Raw genomic sequence first — 19,101 nt, forward strand, 5'->3', positions numbered from 1 at the left:
TTTCTTTCTAATATAATGTCCCTTTTGTCTGAAGAACTTAATTCAGTAGTTGTTTTAGAGCAAGTGTGCTGGCAATGGATTATCTTCATTTTCCTTAATTGGAGAATGTGTTTATTTAACTTTCATTTCTGAAGGATATTTTTGCTGGGTACAAAATCCTGGTTGACAACTCTTTTCTTTAAGCAATTAAAAAAAAATGTTCTGTTTTCTTCTGCCCTCCATGGTTTCTGATAAGAAATCAACAATTATTTAAATTATTATTCCTAAATTTTTTTTTTGACACAGGATCTTGCTCTGTCACCCAGGCTACAGTGCAGTGGTACAGTCAGTCATGGCTCACTGCAACCTCGACCTCCCAGGCTCCAGCAATCCTCCCACCTCAGTCTCCCGAGTAGCTGGGACTACAGGCAAATGCCACTACACACAGCTGATTTTTGTATTTTTTTATAGAGGTGAGGTCTCGCCATGATGCCCAGGCTGGTCTCAAAGTCCTGGGCTCAAGCAATCTGCCTCTTGGCCTCCCAAAGTGCAGGGATTACAAGTGTGAGCCACTGCATCCAGCCTATTCCTGTGTTATTAATGCATCATTTTTCTCTGACTGCTTTAAAGATCTTGTTTTGTTTTTAATTTTCAGCAGTAACTGAAAACCATTATTATTATCATCATCATCATTTGATTTATTCTCTCTGGGGTTCACCAGAATGCTGTTGTTTGGAGCTTTATTTACTCTGTTCCGCTTTGCTGCCTACTTTCCACAGTTGAACTTGCATCTGGGACCAGGAGGTAGGAGGACAGAGACAAAAAAAAACAACAGGGGCTCACCCTCCCTCAGCACTACAGCTACTTTTATTGAAGAAGTTTCTCCCCCCTCAGAGTTTTAGGCACCTGTGCGTTCCTGCTGTCACAGACACCACTGCAGGATGGCCTAGGGCCCGGGTCATGCGATAATGGAGAAAAGATTTGAAAGGAAAAGAAAAATGATATCTCCCACATACTCTGAGCATCAGAAGTCCCTTTTCCTGATCTTCAAGTCAAAACTAGGGAGATTCTTTGGGAGCTTTCTCTTTATTGAGCCCCAATTCCAGATTTTGATCTGCCTTGAGACCAGGCCAGGAGTTATAGGAAGAAATAAAAATGACAAATTCACCACTAGTTCAGTGGTAGGGTATGTCAAATTCTGGCTTCTTCTCCAATGTGCCTGCCAGTATTTTGTCTCAGAATCCTCAAATAGATGCTACATGCATTTTTTTCAGGTTTTATTGCTGCATTCTGTGGGAGAGTATGCTTAGCCAGAATTGGAATAAAATTGTTTTTGAAACTAAAAAAATTTTTTATGTATTTTCAACTAGTCCAAAACAAAATAAAATTACTAATTTCTTAGGAATAATTTTGTTTTATACTTATAATCCTCATTTGTTGCAATTTCCATTATAACTAAACACCAGTTCTCTTCTCAATCATCTGCTTCCTGATGCTAAAGAGAATACTTTACTAGCTAACACCATTCCAGATAGGAGTAATGTGAGTGAAGTCGCTCTCTTGCTTTGGGGAAGTTCCTTGTGGAGATTTCTGGGAAATGTAGTCTTCTAAGTATCAAGCAAAAAAAGAAAACCAAAAAAAAAAAACAAAACAAACAAAAAAAAAAACAACAAAAAAAACCCCACACAAAACTCCACACACATACACACATGAGGATGGGACAGCCAGGCATGGTGGCTCAAGCCTGTAATCCCAGCACTTTGGGAGGCTGAGGATTGCTTAAGCCCAGGAGTTGGAGACCAGCCTGGGCAACGTAGTAAAGCCCCACCTCTATTAATAAACAAAACAGCATGGGAACAGACAAAAAAATATTTTAATGACAATCTCAGAAATGTTCTCCTTCTAAACATATAATAATTACACGCCTTCCTTTGGTTTCACTTTAAGTGTAAAAATGTCACTTTTATAATTTCAGTGAGCATTAGAGCAGATAAAACATTTTATCAATTAACTTGCTAATATAGCATTAGGTGTTTTGGACAGAAGGCCTCAACATTTCACATGGCTTTTTCAACTAGTTTCCTATTCCTGCTACAATTGCTCTGCCATGTTTTTCTAGAAAACATAATATAATAATGGCTATCTGATAGGATATAGTTTAACTGAATACAGGAGAAAATAGAATCAATGTCCTCTCCAAAATGTATTAGCATTTGTTGCAAAAAAAGTAATGGATTTATTGCAGCTCAGAGATATAGGAAAAGATTTGACTGTGAAAAGCAACAGTAAACTTAAAATAATTATTTTTTCATGTACGTTATCAATATTAACTATTTCTCACCAGGCCAGTACTGCAGAGTCATGATGTAAATCAGTGAAGTCACTTTACAAATTCTTCTCTTGGAAAAGTCAGCTTGGGGCAGAGAGTAGAGGGTACCAAGTTAAGCACCGGTGAGAGTAAACAGACTTAAGGACTTAAGAGCCTTAAAAGACTTAAGACAAAAGGACTTCCAGGATGGCATCTGGCCTAGTGTTCCCATAGAAGACTGGGACCTGGCACAATGTGTGCTTGCTTTCTCATCCACTTAGTCAATATTTATTGAGCTCCTACTATGTGTTAGGCACTGCTCTGGGCACTGGAAATACAGCAAGGGAAAAAAACAAAGTTCCTTCCCTCATGAAGTGTACATTCTAGTGGGAGTGATAAATGACACATAGTAAATATACACTAGGTCAGCTGGTAATTAAATATAGCAAAACTAGGGGCAAAGGAGGTGGAGAGGAGGGAGTTAGTATTTTATGTAGAATGGTTAAGGAAGGCCTCTCTGAGACAGTAACATTTGAGCAGAGACCTGGAGGAAAGGAAGGATTGAACCATGTGGCTCTCTGGTGTGTTCTAGGCAAAGGGGACAGCAAATGCAAAGGCCCAGCAGTGAGGCCTCAGCAAGAAGGACAGCTTGATGGGAGAAAAGTGAGTGATGGGGAGAGCCACGCAAGATGAAGTCAGAGAGCTGGAGTAAGATGAGGGCAGGTGGTGGACAGCGATACAGAAAACCACTGGATGGTTTAGAGCAGAGTAATGACAGATCAGACAGGCCTAGTTCAGAAAGAAGGAGCCCATTCCCACTCCACCTACTTCCCACACATGAAGCAGATAAGAAACCAAGCCCAGAAAGTGAGTTAACTTATCTAAAGTTGTATGGCTAGAAATGGAAGGGCTAGGCAGAAAATCCAGTTTTTTGGACTTTTTGGTCTTCTTGTTTTCCCTGTGACAGATGGAAGACAGAGGGAAAAGAGCCACAATGAACATTTTAAGTTGTGATTACTTATCTCTCCGAGATCTTTCCAATGATTCACCTTTTTACTACTTCAGAGGAAAACATTTCCATTTTCAGACACTTAAGTTTCCTGATATCATTGTTAGTAGCCCAAGTGCTTGCCATTCACATTAAATAACCCTGGTACTCAGACTTGGTTTGGGCAATGAAAAATGTTCCTAAAGGCTTTTAGATAAAAATTACTATTTGACTAGAGCCAACTATGTGCCAGGGAGTGAGACTGGTATCATCACCCCATGTTACAGAAGAAAAAGCTGAGGCCCAGAGAGGTGAAGGGACTTGCACAGGGTCACACAGCCGACCAAGACGCTTTCCACCACGCCCAGTCGATCGCCCAGCTCAAAATACCCGCTGGTGTGTAGGTGGGAGAGGCCCCCGCTCCCCGTGTGCTCGTTGTCTCTGCTCCCAGGCCCTCTAGAGCAAGATACTAACTATCTCTTTAAGAAGGAAAGTAAAGACGGGCCGCTTACGCAGCTGCCGGCGAGCCGCCGACTGGCTGGTCCCCTCCATCCACCTCACCCTCCCCGCCCCTCCCTCCCGGCAGCCCCAGCCCCGGCGAGCACCCAGCTAGCCGCCTCCTGCAGGGGCTCGGGAGAGCAATTCGGCGGCCCCGGCAGGGCAGCTGAAGCCATGGAAGCCTCCGCAGGTGATGACAAGGACCTCGGGGACCTCCGGGCCCACCGCCCAGCTGCACCCGCGGCAGTCCAGAGTGCCAAGTGCCAGGGGGTGGGGTGGGGGCCGCGGGCCGCGAGGAGGAGGGGACGGAGCACCCGGCAGGCAGCCTGCCCTCCAAGCCTTCTGGCTGCAGCGGCCCAGCTGTCAGCGGCCGGGGGCTCAGCTGCCCGGGTGTCCTCCGCCGGCGCTCACCCGCCCCGGTCTATCTCTTTTTCCTAACCCCGCAGGTCGCTGATCAGGGCCAGGCTGCTGCAGCAGCGACTGCAGAGGCGCTGCGCCAAGCCGGGCCGGAGTGGTGCGAGCCGGCGGGGCTGCGGAGGGCAAGTGGACTCAGGTGAGGAGGCCGCGGCGGAGCGGGGAGCTGGCCCTGCGCTGCACCGCGGCAGGTCGGGGCCGCTTGCAACCGCTCGCTGCGGTAGAATCCCTTGGAGGGCACCAGCCTGAGAGGGGTTAATCGTGACTCATTCTTACCCTCCCTTCATTCCCCTACATCCCTTTAAGCGCTTCCCTCCCTCCCCCTCCGTGAAATGTACGAATTAGAGGGTGCTGATTGCAGCAGAGAAGATGCCCAAAGTGGGAGATTAGGAGGTTTTTAGGGAACCCACCCCCTAATTTTTATTTGTCTTCCTCTTCTGGCATTTGGCAAACATTTAAGCTTCTCTTTTCCTTCTTGGAGGAGGAGCAGGGGTACCTGGAAGTGGGAGAAGGATGGAACCCCACACCCACCCCAAGGTCAAGTGCCAATGACTGCTTCCATCCCATCTTTCCCTCTGAGAAGCATCAGGGCCCTGCAGTAGATCTGGGGAGAAAATGCCCATAAGTCTTAGAGTGGACGATCTGAGCCTCCGTCTCCCCGGAGCTTCCCTGGGATATGAAGCCTTCCACTCCCCAGTCGGGAGCTGGGCTGTTTGCAACACCTACTAGCCTGGGGAGCCCCATATTCCCTTCCCAACCCTGCAGACTGAAAGAGAGGCCGGTCACATGCTGCCTGTTTCCTCTGCCTTCTCTGCCCATCTGGTGGTGTCGGGATGGGCTGGAGGAGCTTCTTAGAAAAAGGTGATCTCTGCAGGCAGAGTCGTGTAAGGAAAGTGCCAGAGATTGGGGTTCTAGGCCCTTAACTTGCTAGTTGGCCACAAGTAGCCATTTTAAAATTCTTTAGGCGTGGGTGTCTGTCTGCTCATCTGTTAAATGCAGGAATTGGATTAAATGATCTGTATAATTTTAGTATATCACTCGAGCAGTTTTTACATGTCAGGGGGACCCCTCTGCTAAGGCAATTTAAATTTAGGTTCATGAAATAATTGGGGTTTCCTCAGTTGATCTCTTTCAACTCTGACTTCTTAAGTGAAACACTGACCTTGTGGGCCTCAAGGAGCTGGAGGTGCCAGACAGTCCTATGTTGACATCCCTGAGCTGCCAAGTGACTTCCCTTCCCCCAGCTTCAGTTTCTCCATCTGTAAATCTAGGGGTACAGCCCGCAGAGGGCTGATGTGAAAATTAAATGAGATGTATGTGGAAGGACCTAAAATAGTGCCTGTGCCTGGCACATAGTAGGTTCTCAGGAACTCAGGACTTGGGAGATAGGCTGGGGGAAGAGAGGAAGAGGTGACTGCTTTTAGTCCTCTTCTCCCCATCCCCTGCCTGTCTCTTCCACACCCCTGCAGATGGTGTCCCTGCCAGGGGTAATGAAGCTGAAGTGTATTGGGCCACCAGGCTGAGGGCTTAGGCAGGCAGCAACATTTCCACTGCAAAGGTTGTGACATCATTGTAGCAAATGATGGTCCCAAGGAGGCCTGTAGCCCAGCATTGGGTTTGGAAAATCCTGGCATCCAAGGGCGGAGTCTCTGAGGGAACAGAAGCAGCAGAATCTTGTGTGCTGGCAGCAGGGCAGGGATCAGGTCTTCCGGATCTCACAGGAATCCCACTGTGGCTCTCTTGCCCTCCCTGGAGTGTCTCCCTAGAGTCACCCTGAGGCCAGGCAGTCAAGTTTTTGGTGCCTGTATTTTCGATTCTTTATCTTCCTTCCTGCTGTCATTTTCAGCCTAGCACTCAAGCCTTTCTCACTCCTCTTTATTCCATAGATACCTCCTGCCTTTTGACAGCATGATAAAGGAGGTTCTCCATAGGGTTGGGTGGGGAATTTTGCTGCTGCACCATTTGGGCCAAAAGAAGTTGTCATGTCCCCCCACCCCCACCCTAAATTCCTATTTGGCAGAGGCCCTATCATTTTCCTTTCTATATCTCCAGCCTCTGGCCCATGAGTAGGCCCAAAGTAGGTGCTCCGTAAGTGTTGAATGAAACAAACTTGAGGAAATTATGTCCCTAAGCCAACTAGGTTAGGGAGAAACTGTAGGAATGTGTTGATTGTGTAGGTGAAGGCCCTTTTAAGTGTAGGACATCGTCCAGGTTGTTGGTTGTCATTATTATTGCTATTACAACTACTGTTATTATTGCTATTGCTGGTGATTAACAGATGCTTTGCCTACTCCTCTAGGGCTCCTGATTAGACCAAAAGGGGCCAGATGTGCCTGGGAGGGTGGTGATGTTGGCAAAAAGGGATCCAGATGGTGCTGGCTGGTGTGAGATGACTGTGAAGGGAGGAGGATTGGGAAGGGAATGATTCTAGCCATTTTCTGTGTTTGAGGGAGGGGAGCAGATAATTAGAATCAAGTGGGACAACATGGATATGCAGTAGAAAGTCAGGAGACCCAGGTCCCATGTCTCATTGAACCACTGCCTTATTATGTGACCTTGGGCCAGTCAGGCCTCCCCTCAAGGCCTCTGTGTGCCCATCTATATAATGATGGGACTGGACTAAGTGATTTCTAAGACCCCTTCTGCTTCTGACATTCTGCCAAGTGGATTTTGTTAAATAAAAATCGGACAATTATTATTACCCTCAACATCATTTATGAAGTCCCAGACCATTAACTATCTCAGGTAATCCTTAAAGAAAATTATGACTGTTTCAAAGATGAGGAGACTGAGGCTTGGAGAGAATAAGTGACTTGCTGAGGATTGCCCAGCTAGAACTGTTGTCTGAGACCAGGTCTGTCTGGATCATCCTCTTCCAAAGTTTCGCTGCCTCTTCATGCATACCTTGCTGATGCTGTGAGTTGTGTGTGCACTTGCAGGTGAATAGGGGTTTGGAGAAGAAAAAGCTGTGAACAATTTATTGTGAGTGATCAGGCATTTCTCCCAGGTGACTGGTGCAGGGTACTTCCTGGTTGAAAACTGTGTGAGCCAGGAATGGAGAGTTTTCCTTTCACCATGAGCCCTGCTTTGCTGATGGTTGGTGGATGCCCCTTTACCGAGGATAATGGTTAGGCCTTAATGACAGTCAGGACAGACACACTTTTTTAGTCTTCTTATGTGTTGTGCTCTGTTTTATACAGGTTCAATAATTTACTGCTCAGATCATCCCATTATGTAGGCACTATATATAAATTTACCCATTTTTATAAGTGAGAAAGCCAGGGCAGAGAGGCGAAGGGTCTTACCCAGAGTCGTACAACCAGTGTGTCATAGAACCTAGAAAATGTTTAGCTGGAAGTGCACTGGACTGGGTGTCCAAAGAGTTGCTTTTAGTCTGAGCCCTCTCAATGACTGAGTAACCTTGGGTCAGCCAGTTTCCCTCCGAGAGTTCCCATACCTTAAATGATCTGCATGCATCTACTGGCTCCAAAAGGCCTACGTGCACCCTTGTTCCAGTATTGGAGGTGGTGGGGATTCCTTAACTTGCTAAACATTGATCAGCATTTGTCCTTATTTATTAGCTAGGCCCTGGGCTAAGTGCATAGCATGCAGGAAAGAGTAAATGGTGAGTCCTAGTTTCAAGAAGCTCATATCTAACAGAGGGAGACAGATACCTAAACGTGTAGATATGAGAAAACATCTGGAAGCTATAAGACATACTGATATGTGTGTGATGGGGTGGCGGGACAGAGAGAGGGGAATGATCTTTCCTACTGAGTGGGTCAGGAAGGCTTTAGAGAGATGATGCCATTGTCATCTCTATTTTTGGCATTGAGCTTGTGAATAATAATTTAATAATAATAGTAAAGGGTTCTACTCGATTTAGAATGTAAACAGCCCTAAAGACTTGTTGGCTCCTGTCCTCATTGATCCAGAAGGTGGACACAGAGTCTGGGGGACCATCCAAGCTCACTCTGTAGCACAATTTTGATGGAACTATCCGTTTGTCCCAGGTAGACCAGAACCTTTCCTGTCCTTAGAGGCTTCTAGAAGTGGGATTTTGAAATTCCTCTGATGAAGACTGTCTTCTGCCTATAACCATCTGATAGGCTTGAGGAATTCTTCTTCATGTCTATTCTAGGCATCCCACCTGTCTGTCTGGAGGAACACCTAACACCTGAGAGGTGAAGTCATTCGCCTAACATTACTCAGCAGGGCTTGGTTCATAACTCTGGCCTAACGGGGATTGCACTTCTAAGCCACATGGGGTCTTTCTACATCTAGGCCACCAGAGGCCCCAGGTGCCAGTTCACAGCTGGTGCTGAGGGAAGTCTTGATGCAGGTGATGTGAAGCTCAAGCCAAGGGCCTTGGAGAGGCTGAGGCCTGTGCACCCCAGGCTGCTTTGCATTAATGAACAGATATTTATGACGTGTTTGTCGCATACTCAGCACTGTCCTCTGAATTGAGGGGCTGAGCCAACCAAACGGGAGTGGCTGGAAAGCAGCCTGGCGCAGCAGGAAGAGCCAGCATCGAGGAGTCAGGAGACTTGGGTCCTCACCCCAGCTCTGCCATTGACCCACTGGGTGGCCTTAGGTCAGACCCTTTGCTTTTCCATGACTGCAAAATGGGAGTCAGACGTGATGATATCTAAGAGCCCTTCTAGCTCTGAGTGGCTAACAATTCAGAAACTCTTTTTTCTTCTTCGTTTCATTTTTTGGAGGCAGCGTCTTGCTCTGTCACCCAGGCTGGAGTGCAGTGGCACGATCTTGGCTCACTGCAACCTCTGCCTCCCGGGTTCAAGTGATTCTCCTTCCTCAGCCTCACGAGTAGCCGGGACTATAGGCATGCGCCACCATGCCTGGATAATTTTTGTATTTTTAGTAGAGAAGGGGTTTCACCATGTTAGCCAGGCTGGTCTCAAACTCCTGACCTCAGGCAATCCATCTGCCTTGGCCTCCCAAAGTGTCTTTCTTCTGTTCTGTAATGACTTTAGGGGGTAGAAGGGTGGATAGGATACATATAATTGTAACTTGAGGAAGAATAAGATAAATATAACAAAAGGCATGAACAGATGCTTTGTGGATTTGCTAGGGGGAGAGGCGTTGGGAAAGACTCAGTTCAAAAGCCACCTCTTCAAAAATAGAATGATGCAGATATGGTTAGATGAAGTTATGAGTTTTTGTTTTTTGTTTTAATCAAGAGGAATAACAGAAGATTGCTGTCCTACTGGGACAGGAAGTCTGTAGCAGAGCAGTGGGTCTTGGACTTAGATTTCACAAAGACCAGTGCATTTGGGAATCCGTCCTTGGTTCGCTAGCTTTTTATTTTACCAGATGAGGACATTCAGATGACACTTAGGGTTCTCTTTACCATCACTATCATATAATAAGGCAAAGAACATTTTAATATTTCTATTCCCCCAAGTAAGAAGGCCATGTTATCAGGGGAAAAATGGCATCCTTTCAAATTGAATACATTTTGCTTTGTTAAAAACTCATTGCATTGTCTGTATTTTCCTCATTTTTGCCACAGACTCGTGTTCTTGTGTTTGGCTCTCAAGTTGGACTGCTGGGGTTTGAATCTTGGCCCAGTTATTTTTTCCCTCAGAGCCTCTGTTTCCTCATCTGTAAAACTGGGAAATGACGTTGTCTCCTAAGGTCATTAGGAAGACTCTACACCAAAATGAAATATGTTAAGCAAGGGATGTCAAATGTAGTTGTCTACAAAGGTAAAACAGGCCGGTTGGTCTGTTTGGGGATTGTAGCACATTGGAAAGTACTTGCTTGAAAGAGGCAGCTGCTGTCCTGCTCCCACCATTCTTGCCTACAAGAACATGTGCCCAATGTTGTCAGATCTTCTGATTTATAAGATAGAAATCTGCCTATTTGTTTTTGACATCTCCTAATTTTTAAAATGTAGCTGATTAGACAACATTTTTAAATGCACATATTAAAATGTGTATGTGCCTGGCCATCTGTCTGTGACCTCAGATGTAAAGTTTTAGATGCCGGGCACATAGTGTTCAGTCATTATTGGCTGGCCCACAGATGAAGGCAGAGAAAGGAAAGAAGGCTGGAAAGGCAGCCTAGGCCAGGGAATGCCTTGTTTGCAAGGCTAGGGCATTTAGCCTGACTTTGGCAGCTTGTGATCTTCTGCTTCTGGCTACCCCAGCTTCAAAGGCCCTCATGGTGCCCCTTCCCTTTTGGCAGCACTGTCAGGATTGAGTCTGTGGGGACTGAGGCCTCCAGATACCTCTGTACCCCTTGAAGCTGGCCCTAGCCATGCCTCCCTACCACAGGGTCTCTGGAAGCTTGGTCGGCAGCTTCAGAAGAGGGAACTTGGTTGGTGGCCTGTGCAGCCTGACACAGAAGCCACCTTTGAGAAAGAAGGGTGCAGAGAGGCTCCTGGCAGGTCCTCAGTGGGTGGGGTAGTTCCTGTTCTTTGGAAGCCACACCGGCCTTGCAGCAGAGCTTCTGCCGCCCTCTCCTTGGGTTGTCCTGTGGTCTGGACAGCAAGCAGTCTCTCTGTGGACAGCTCTGACACATGGTCCCTGCAGAGGAAAAGTTGGGATCTGGTTGCAGAGACAGCCTAGAGTGTTCTTAGTGAAGGACCTCAGAGGAGCTCTTAATTAGCAGAAGGACCCCTACCACGGTTTCAGGGCCTTCTAGGATTCAGATTAAAGCCACTGATGACAGTTCACGTTTTTTGTGGCTCCAGTTAATCAAATATTCATCAAGCACCTATCATGGTGAGGTTCTATTCTGGCCACGGTGAAGGAATTCAAAGAAGTATTTACAACCATTCATTCAACCAACATATACTGAGAATCTGCTGTGCACGCAGGCACCAAGATGTGGTCCCTACCCTCGGGGAGCTGTTTAGGTTGGTTGGAGGGAAGGTTTGTGGGTGGTGCACAGGGCCTGGCACATAGAAATATTAACAACAGCTGCCATTTGACTGTGTGTCTTCTGAGTATGAGGTGCTAGCCCTCACAGCACCTGTTTTAGAGGGCGAATGGGAACTGAATGGAATCTTCATCTGAAGCACTCAGCACTGTGCCTGCCACACAGTGATATAGCTGTGTTATTCGTAGCCTGGAAAACTGGGCAGATGCGAAAGAAAGGCAACATAAAGATGGGTCAGAGAAAAAAAGAAGCAGTCAACCAATCCGGGCCCACTTAGCATATGTTATCCTTGTTTTATAGAGGAAGACACTGAGACTCAGAGAGGGGAGGAAATTTGTTCAAGGTTGCACAGCGGCTGTGTAGCAGAGCCTACACTTAGATGCCAGTCTCTTTGGCATCAGAGCTGCGTTATTCCCTCTAAGCCATACTGCCTCTAAAGAAGTGATTGGTGAACAAAAAATAAATTAAACTACCATTTGTTGAACACACACAACAGGTGAGGCACTGTGCTGCTTGGTAAGATAGGAAGTTTTTTAATAGTTGAGAAAACTAGGACCACTAGAAAGAAGAAACTGGCCCAAAGTTATATAAGCACAAGTGCTGTGGTGGGGACTCCCACACAGGTATACAGGATGTGGCTTCCCACACTGTAGTGACAGGATAGCAGTTTTCAGGGGTAAAGGTATTCAAAGTGCAGGCATGGGAGAGTGTGGGCTTCCGCATGCCCTGAGAGACAGATACCAGACCAGTCCTTGCAAGTGCCAGCAAGGAAGGCAAATTTTGGCTCAGTTCAAGGGATAAAAGGGAGAAAATTCTAAAAACAAACAAACAAAAATCTAGTAACAAAACAATGTGTTTTGAGAGCTGGCACCTCATCTCTGGGCTGCTCACATAGGACTGGATGTTCTAGGAGGAATTCTCGCCATAGGATGGAGTTTGGAAAGGCTGTGCCTGACAGCTGTAACCCAGAAGATCTGGAATCCTAGTATAGGGCTGGCCACAGGTGAGGCAAGCAGTGAGTGCCACTGGCATTCCCAGGAGAAAGAATAGGTAGGTTGAAACTATATGAGAAGGCTTCCTGGAGGAAGAGGAGGAACTAGAACAGGATCTAAAGAGCTGGCATTTGGGAAGGGAGTGGAGGAGGACTGTGTAAGGACAGTGAGTCTGAGGACACTGAGCTCTCCAGTCTGGCTAGGCCATCGGTCTGGTGCCCTTCAGCAAAGGGCAGCTCCCTGTCCTTCCTGGCTTTTAAAATGGTGGAAACAGAGGCACAGTAAATCCTGGGTCCTGCATCTTTCCCAAAGCCTCATTAGGCAGCCAGTTTGGCACCACTTCCCCCGTCTTACTTCCCACACATCCCCTCTGTCTGCATTGTAAGATTCGCCTCCCTTCCAGACTCCCTTTCAGAAGTGGCAGACTTTGGACATCAAGCCCCAGAGGGAGAAAGGGTGTGCTAAACATCACCTCTGCTGTGAGGCAAACCTCATGAGGCAAACTACGTCTTCTGACAGTAGCCACCTTCCTAACTTTTGGGGCTCAGAGCCAAAAGGGGAGGAGCCACAGCTCCATCCACTTAAGCCGCCCTAGGCCTTCTGGGAGCCACTCGCTGTTTCAGAGTCAGGCCTGGCTCATTTCCAGTTCTGCCACTTGTTAGCCTGGGACTTCAGACAAATTGTGTTACCCCCTGGGCCATTTTCTCATCTGCCAAAGAGAAATCGATTATTCCTGCCTGAGAGGAGATGGGATGATCTGTTGCAGTCCCCTTTGGGAAAGAGCCTGGTATATAGCAGATGTCTCCACAAACACTGCTTTCTCTTGTCTTTATGGGCCTCGATTGCTTTTCTGACCCTCTAAGTCCCGACTCTTGTCAAGGTTAATGATAACAGCTACACTACATGTTGGGCACAGGGGGTATGTGACCTTATAGCATCTTCCTGACAGCCCAGGTAAGGAAAGCATTATTATAGAAAAGGAAGCTGAGTTATAGGAAATTTAAGCAATTTGTCCATGGCCCACAGCTCTTACATGGTGGCTGAGCTACCAAATACCTGATTCCAGGGCCCAAACTCTCCCTGCCCCTCATTTTGCTTTCTCATTCTCTTCCTCTCCCCATTTCTGTTCTCTTAGGCCTGTGAATGGGCATTCCTTCCTCCTCAAAGCTTAGCTGGGCTCTTACACCAAGGTTGCTAGCCCTGGACCTGATAGGAGTGAGGTGGTCTAAGAGCAAGAGAAGGACATTTTGATAGTTTATGACTTCAGAAAAGTCCCTGAGTGACCCTTGGATGTGTTCTACCCCAGGTCAGCAGTATTTCCTCCCTGCCATTCCTTTCTATCTCAATTACTTTTACTTGCCCTGTTCCCTCTGCCTGAAATTTTCTTCCTACTACTACTGCTATCTCCTCATGTTCAGATCTGTCTCAACGCCCAGCTCAAACACTGTCTTTCAGGGGACCCACTTCCAACTCCCACAGCTCCTTCACAGAGCCCAGGCTCTCAGTCACCAGCCTAAGCTCTGTGCTCTCAGAGGATGGAGAGGACCTGACCCCTCCACACCCTCCTATTCCCTGACTGCAGAGACCAGCCCTCCCTGAGTGGCACCCAGGGCCCAGATTGGAGCTGTAGACCATTTGAGCCAACTGTCTGTGGCTTCCTTCTGGAGAGCCCCTTCCCCCTCCACAGGAGGGGGGCTCCTCACTCTGGGTCCTTGTGTCTGAGAGAGAAGCCCTCAGAGGTTGTTAGGCCTGGCGGAGGTCGGTGTTGTAAGGAATCCCTGAGGCCAGCTGTCCAGGTGAAAAAGCCCAGGATCTAAGCCTAGGCAGCGCCAGCCCCCTTGCCCTGCTCTCTGAGTGGTTGCGAACAGAGAGCGCAGGTTGGAGTTGGATACACTTGGACTGCTGGCTTGGTATCTGCCATGGACTGACTTTGTGACTGGGCAAGTCACTTAATTTATCTGACCCTTAGTACCTCAATAGTAAAAATGGGCATCATAATCATAACCCAGGCCTCCTGACAGCAAAGCTGGCATGAGAATTAAACTAGATTAGAAATCTTCTATGTGTAGAGCCCCTACCTAGCCCAGGGGCTTTATTTATTAAACACAGTAGGTGCTTAATAAATGCCAGTACCCTTCCATCCGTTTTGTATAGGAATCACTTTATAACTTCCCTACTTCCCCAAAGTGCCAACACATCTTCATTTGGTAGTGAGCTCCCTCCTCACTGGAGGTATTCAAACTGGGTCCGGTTGCCTGCAGAACAGGAATGTTATTCCGAGAAACAGAACTGCAGTCAGATGGATGTTAGGCTTTGAAACCTTCAGATTCTTTCCTGTCCAGAATTTTTGCGATTCTATGAAGACTTGACTCAGATCTCATTGGTCAATTATTAGAAATCAGTTGGGGTTCAGCTTGGATGTCTGTTTTGCACAGATAAAAGACAGACTTCTGCTGGAGTTGTGAACTAATTGAAGGCTTTCTCCCAAGAGGTAGCAAGGGTAGAAACAAAATCAGGCCCAGGAGGAAGGACCCCAAGGGATCCTGTGAAGGGAATCTGGCTGGGATATTAGGAGCATGTGGCGAAATGTTTAGGTTGAATTTGGGGAAGGCTATACCATGGCTGCTAGAAATAATTTCCTGGGGCAAAGATTGATTTGTCTCTGAACCCCCAGTACCCAGCACAAACCAGGTACACAGGAAACATTCTAGAAAAATGTTGAGTAAATGACAAGAAGCTTTGGTGTCCCTATCAGATGGAATCCTGGGTTGAGGGATTCCTTGGGACTAGAGGCCATGTGGGAGTTTCATACTCTGTGTGTGTATGTGTATGTGCCTGTGTCTGTGTGTGTCTGTGTCTGTGTGTGTGTATGTCTGTGTCTGTGTCTGTGTGTGTCTGTGTATGTGTGCCTGTGTGTGTGTCCGTGTGTATGCCTGTGTGTCTGTCTATGCCTGTGTATCTGTGTCTGTGTCCGCGTGTGTGCCTGTGTGTCTGTCTATGCCTGTGTATCTGTGTCTGTGTCCGCGTGTGTGCCTGTGTGTGTGTCTGTCTATGCCTGTCTGTCTGTGTGTGTATCTGTGTGTGTGTTGTGTGTCTTTGTGTGTGTTTATGTGTGTGTCAGTGTCTGACTCTGTGTGCCTGTGTTTGTGTGCCTGTGTGTGTGTCTGTGCCTGTGTGTCTGTGTATCTGTGTGTCAGTGTGTGTGTCAGAGTGTGTGTCCGTGTGTGTGCCCGTGTGTGTGCCTGTGCCGGTGTGTCTGTGTGTGTATCTGTGTGTGTGCCTGTGTGTGTGTCTGCATGTGTGCCTGTGTGTGTGTGTCTGTGCCTGTGTGTGTATCTGTGTGTGTGGCGTGTGTCTATGTGTGTGTCTGTGTGTGTGTGTCAGTGTCTGTGTATATGTGTGTCTGTGTATGTGTGCCTGTGTGTGTGTCTGTGTGTGTGTGTGTATCTGTGTGTGTCAGTGTGTGTCTCTGTGTGTGCCTATGTGTGTGTGCCTGTGCCGGTGTGTCTGTGTGTGTATCTGTGTCTGTGTGTGTGTTTGTGTGTCAGTGTCTGTGTGTGTGTATCTGTGTATGTGTGTCAGTGTCTGTGTGTGTGTGTTGTTTGTGTTGTTTGCCTGGCTTCCTAAGACGACTCCTGTTTGCTATGCTTTCTGTTTTCTTTCCTCCACTCTTTCCCATCCTCCTCCTTCTAGCTTTATTGAAATATAGTTGATATACAACAAGCTTCACATATCTAAAGTACAGTGTGGTAAATTCTGACATATTTCTATACTGATGAAACCATCACCACAATTAGGATAGTGAACATCTCCATCGTCCTCAAAAGTTTCCTCCCCCATCATCCTCAGGCAATGACTGATCTGCTTTCTGTCAGTACAGATTATTTCACATTTTCTAGTAGTTTATATAAATGGAATAATATAATATGCACATTTCTGGTTTGGCTTTTTCACTCAGCATAATTATTTTGAGATTCAGGTTGTGTATACCAATAGTTTATTCCCTTTATTTTCTTTTTTGTTGAGACAGAGTCTCACTCTGTCACCCAGGCTGGAGTGCAGTGGTGCGACCTCGGCTCACTGCAACCTCCGCCTCCCAGGTTCAAGCTATTCTCCTGCCTCAGCCTCCTGAGTAGCTGAGATTACAGGCATGCGCCACCATGCCCAGCTAATTTTTTGTAGTTTTAGTAGAAACAGGGTTTCACCATGCTGGTCAGGCTGGTCTCGAACTCATATTCCATAGTATGGGGAAAGGATAAATCATCATTTGTTTATACATTCATCTTTTTGTTGATGGACATTTAGTTTTTTCCAGTTTTTTGGCTATTACAAGTAAAGCTGTTATAAATGTATGTGTATAAATCTTTCAATGGACATACACTTTCCTATTTTCTTGGGTAAGTTCCCAGAAGAAGAATGGCTGTATCACTTGGTAAATATATATGTAACTTTTTACTGCCCATGTGTTTCCAAAGCATCTGTACCATTTGACGTTCCTACTTGCAGCATTATGGGAGTTTCAGCTCCTCTGCATCCTCATCAGTACGTGGTACGGTTAGTCTTTTAAATCTTAGCCACTCTAATAGGTTTGTAATGGTATCTCCTTATGGCTTTAATTGGCATTTTCCTAATAACTAATGATGTTGAACATCTTTTTGTGTCTATTTGACAGCCACATATCCTCTTTGGTGAGGTATCAGTTCAAGTATTTTGCCCATTAATTTTTAAAAACTGGACTGTTGGCCTTCTTTTTGAGTTGTATGAGAGTACTTTATACATTCTGGATATAAGTTCTTTGTTAAATATATATTTTGCAAATATATTCTCCCAGTGTGTAGGGCTAGCCCTAGAGGGCCTTGTGGAAGTTTCATACTCAGTGTGTATGAGTGGGTGAGAGAGACACTGATAGAAAGACTGGTTTCCTGAGAGACTCCGGCTTTTTCTTCTTCTTCTTCTTCTTTTTTTTTTTTTTTTTGAGACAGGGTCTCACTCTGTCAGTCTGTCACCAAGGCTGGAGTGCAGTGGCACCATCACGGCTCACTGCAACCTCCACCTCATGGGCTCAGGTCTTATTTTGCAAACAGGGAGGCTAAGTCCCTTAGATGCCATGAAGGTTTAGTGTCAGAGCCCACAAACAGCTCTGATGTCTAGAGAGGCCTGGCTGGCCCTTGATGCCTTTTATTCCTGTGACCCTGGGCGAGTAAGGTAACTTAGCATCCCTCATCTTGTGAAGATGTACACAGCAGTGCCTTCCTGTGGGTGAGAGACTGGAGTAGAGCTCTCCAGCCGACCCTCCCAACAGCAAGGGCGAGGAGTGTGTGTCAGCACCAATGCCATCAAAAGTCCTTTTGGAGGCAGAGATGGAGAGGCTAACTATTCAGTAAGGAAGGTTTGTTGAGCTCCACACTGACCAGATTGGGGGATGCACTGGCCGGAGCGGTGCCCACAGCTTTTCTGCTTTGCTCTGTGTGGAGCCTGGATGAGGACCTTGTGACTTCTTCTGCCAGACCTCTTTCTCAGCTCATCAGCATCACACACACATGTGTGTGTGTGTGTGTGTGCATGCACATATACATGTAGGCTCAGTAACTCCCAAAGGATGGGAGACTGGTCTACAGGTGGGGATGTGTGTAAACAGCCTGTATCCTATTGGTGCACGATGTGCTCTAGCTGTGAATTCTGTCTCCCTTGAGGCTACACACAAGCATTCAGGCCTGGATTGAACTTGGAAAATAAGTAGGCTGAAGAGGCTTGGGAGAGCTTTCCAGGAAGACAGCACTGCATAGGCAGAAGTCCAGTGAATTTTCAAGATGAATTGCAAAGGAGGTGTGTGGGAAATGAGGCTGACAAGGCAGAGGTCGGGTTGTCACAACTGCTCTATGAGGTGGGATGTGTTATCTCCGCTTTATAGATGGGCAGACTGAGGGACCCAGAGGTCAAGAGAGGCATGCCTTAGGTCTGAGTCATACTCAGTGGCAGAGCTGACTGTCCTGGCCCCAAGTACTGTGGTCTCCATACTGCACCAGGCTTTGTCCCAAGACAGTGAGAGGATGGAGCTCCTTCAGGGGCCCTCTTCCTGGTTCCTGGATTGATGGAATGGGGTTCTCAGAACTGTCAGGTCATCTGTTTGGCTGCCTGACTTCCCTCAGCAGGTGTTTACTAAGCCTTGATTCCGAATCCAGCTCTGTTCCTAGCACCTGGGAAGACTCCAAGCCTCTGAAGGCATGATGCCCATTCCTCTTTTAGCCCTTGCAGGATAGCAGACGCCTAGCCAGGTTCCCAAGCCCAGAGTGCTGCTGTTCACAACTCACAGGCCAGAACTGTCTCTGCAACTCTGGGTGGAGTGGAGGGTGTGTCTGTGTGTTTTAAGGTGGGTATATTGCCACCCCTGAATAGGGTTCTATTATTGAGGGAGGAGGGATAGAATATTGGGTAGGCAGCGAAGCTAACCCACACAGAGGCCTGGGTGTCATCACAATTCTTCCCTTTCCCTCATTCCCTACAGCTTATCTCTTCTGGGGACCCTCAAGAGTCTACTTCCTAAATTTCTCTTGAAGCCACATTTACTTCTGTCACCTCCTCACCTCCACTCTCATTTTAACTTCTATAGCCTTCGTTAAAACTTCATCATCCCTGACCTTCTGTCCTGGTGCTTCTCTTCATCTCTTCCCAGTCCCTACTTGGCAGAGCTGATACAGGGTTATCTTCTGTAATATAAATCTGACCTTGAGGCTTAGGCCTGCCTTGACCTTGAACTGTAAACCTGACTTTGACCTTAAACTTGATCAGAACTTTTTTCTGTAGGCTCAAAAGGCTTCTGCAGGCTCAGCCCTTCTCTCTACTCTCCTTATGCCCCTACACTGTATAGTCTAGCAGTACCCAGCCCCCTGTAGCTCTCTTACTCTTCATGACTCTGTAAATGCTAACCCCTGTTCCTGCACAGAATGCTCCTTCACAGGCAGCTCCTGGGTACCTGGAGAACAACTATGTACCTGTCCTCCAGAGCTCTGCTCAAG

General features: G+C 46.9%; 1 protein-coding gene across 9 annotated transcripts in view; it reads left to right on the forward strand.

Annotated features, from left to right (window-relative positions):
- The first annotated feature begins 3,820 nt into the window (after positions 1-3,820).
- SNPH (syntaphilin) overlaps positions 3,821-19,101 on the forward strand; it is a 41,946-nt gene continuing 26,665 nt past the window's right edge. For 5 of the 9 annotated variants that reach the window (XM_055265471.2, XM_055265475.2, XM_055265477.2 and 2 more), the window contains exons 1-2: positions 3,847-3,963; positions 4,220-4,326. The gene's annotated coding sequence lies outside the window, so the exon portion shown is untranslated. Of the gene's footprint in view, positions 3,964-4,219; positions 4,327-4,360; positions 4,379-19,101 lie in introns of those variants that run through there. The other 4 variants (XM_055265481.2, XM_055265484.2, XM_055265472.2 and 1 more) reach the window with 4 other exon arrangements.

Source organism: Symphalangus syndactylus, chromosome 24 (genome assembly GCF_028878055.3).
Source record: "Symphalangus syndactylus isolate Jambi chromosome 24, NHGRI_mSymSyn1-v2.1_pri, whole genome shotgun sequence".
In the NCBI taxonomy this organism is placed as follows: Eukaryota; Metazoa; Chordata; class Mammalia; order Primates; family Hylobatidae; genus Symphalangus; species Symphalangus syndactylus.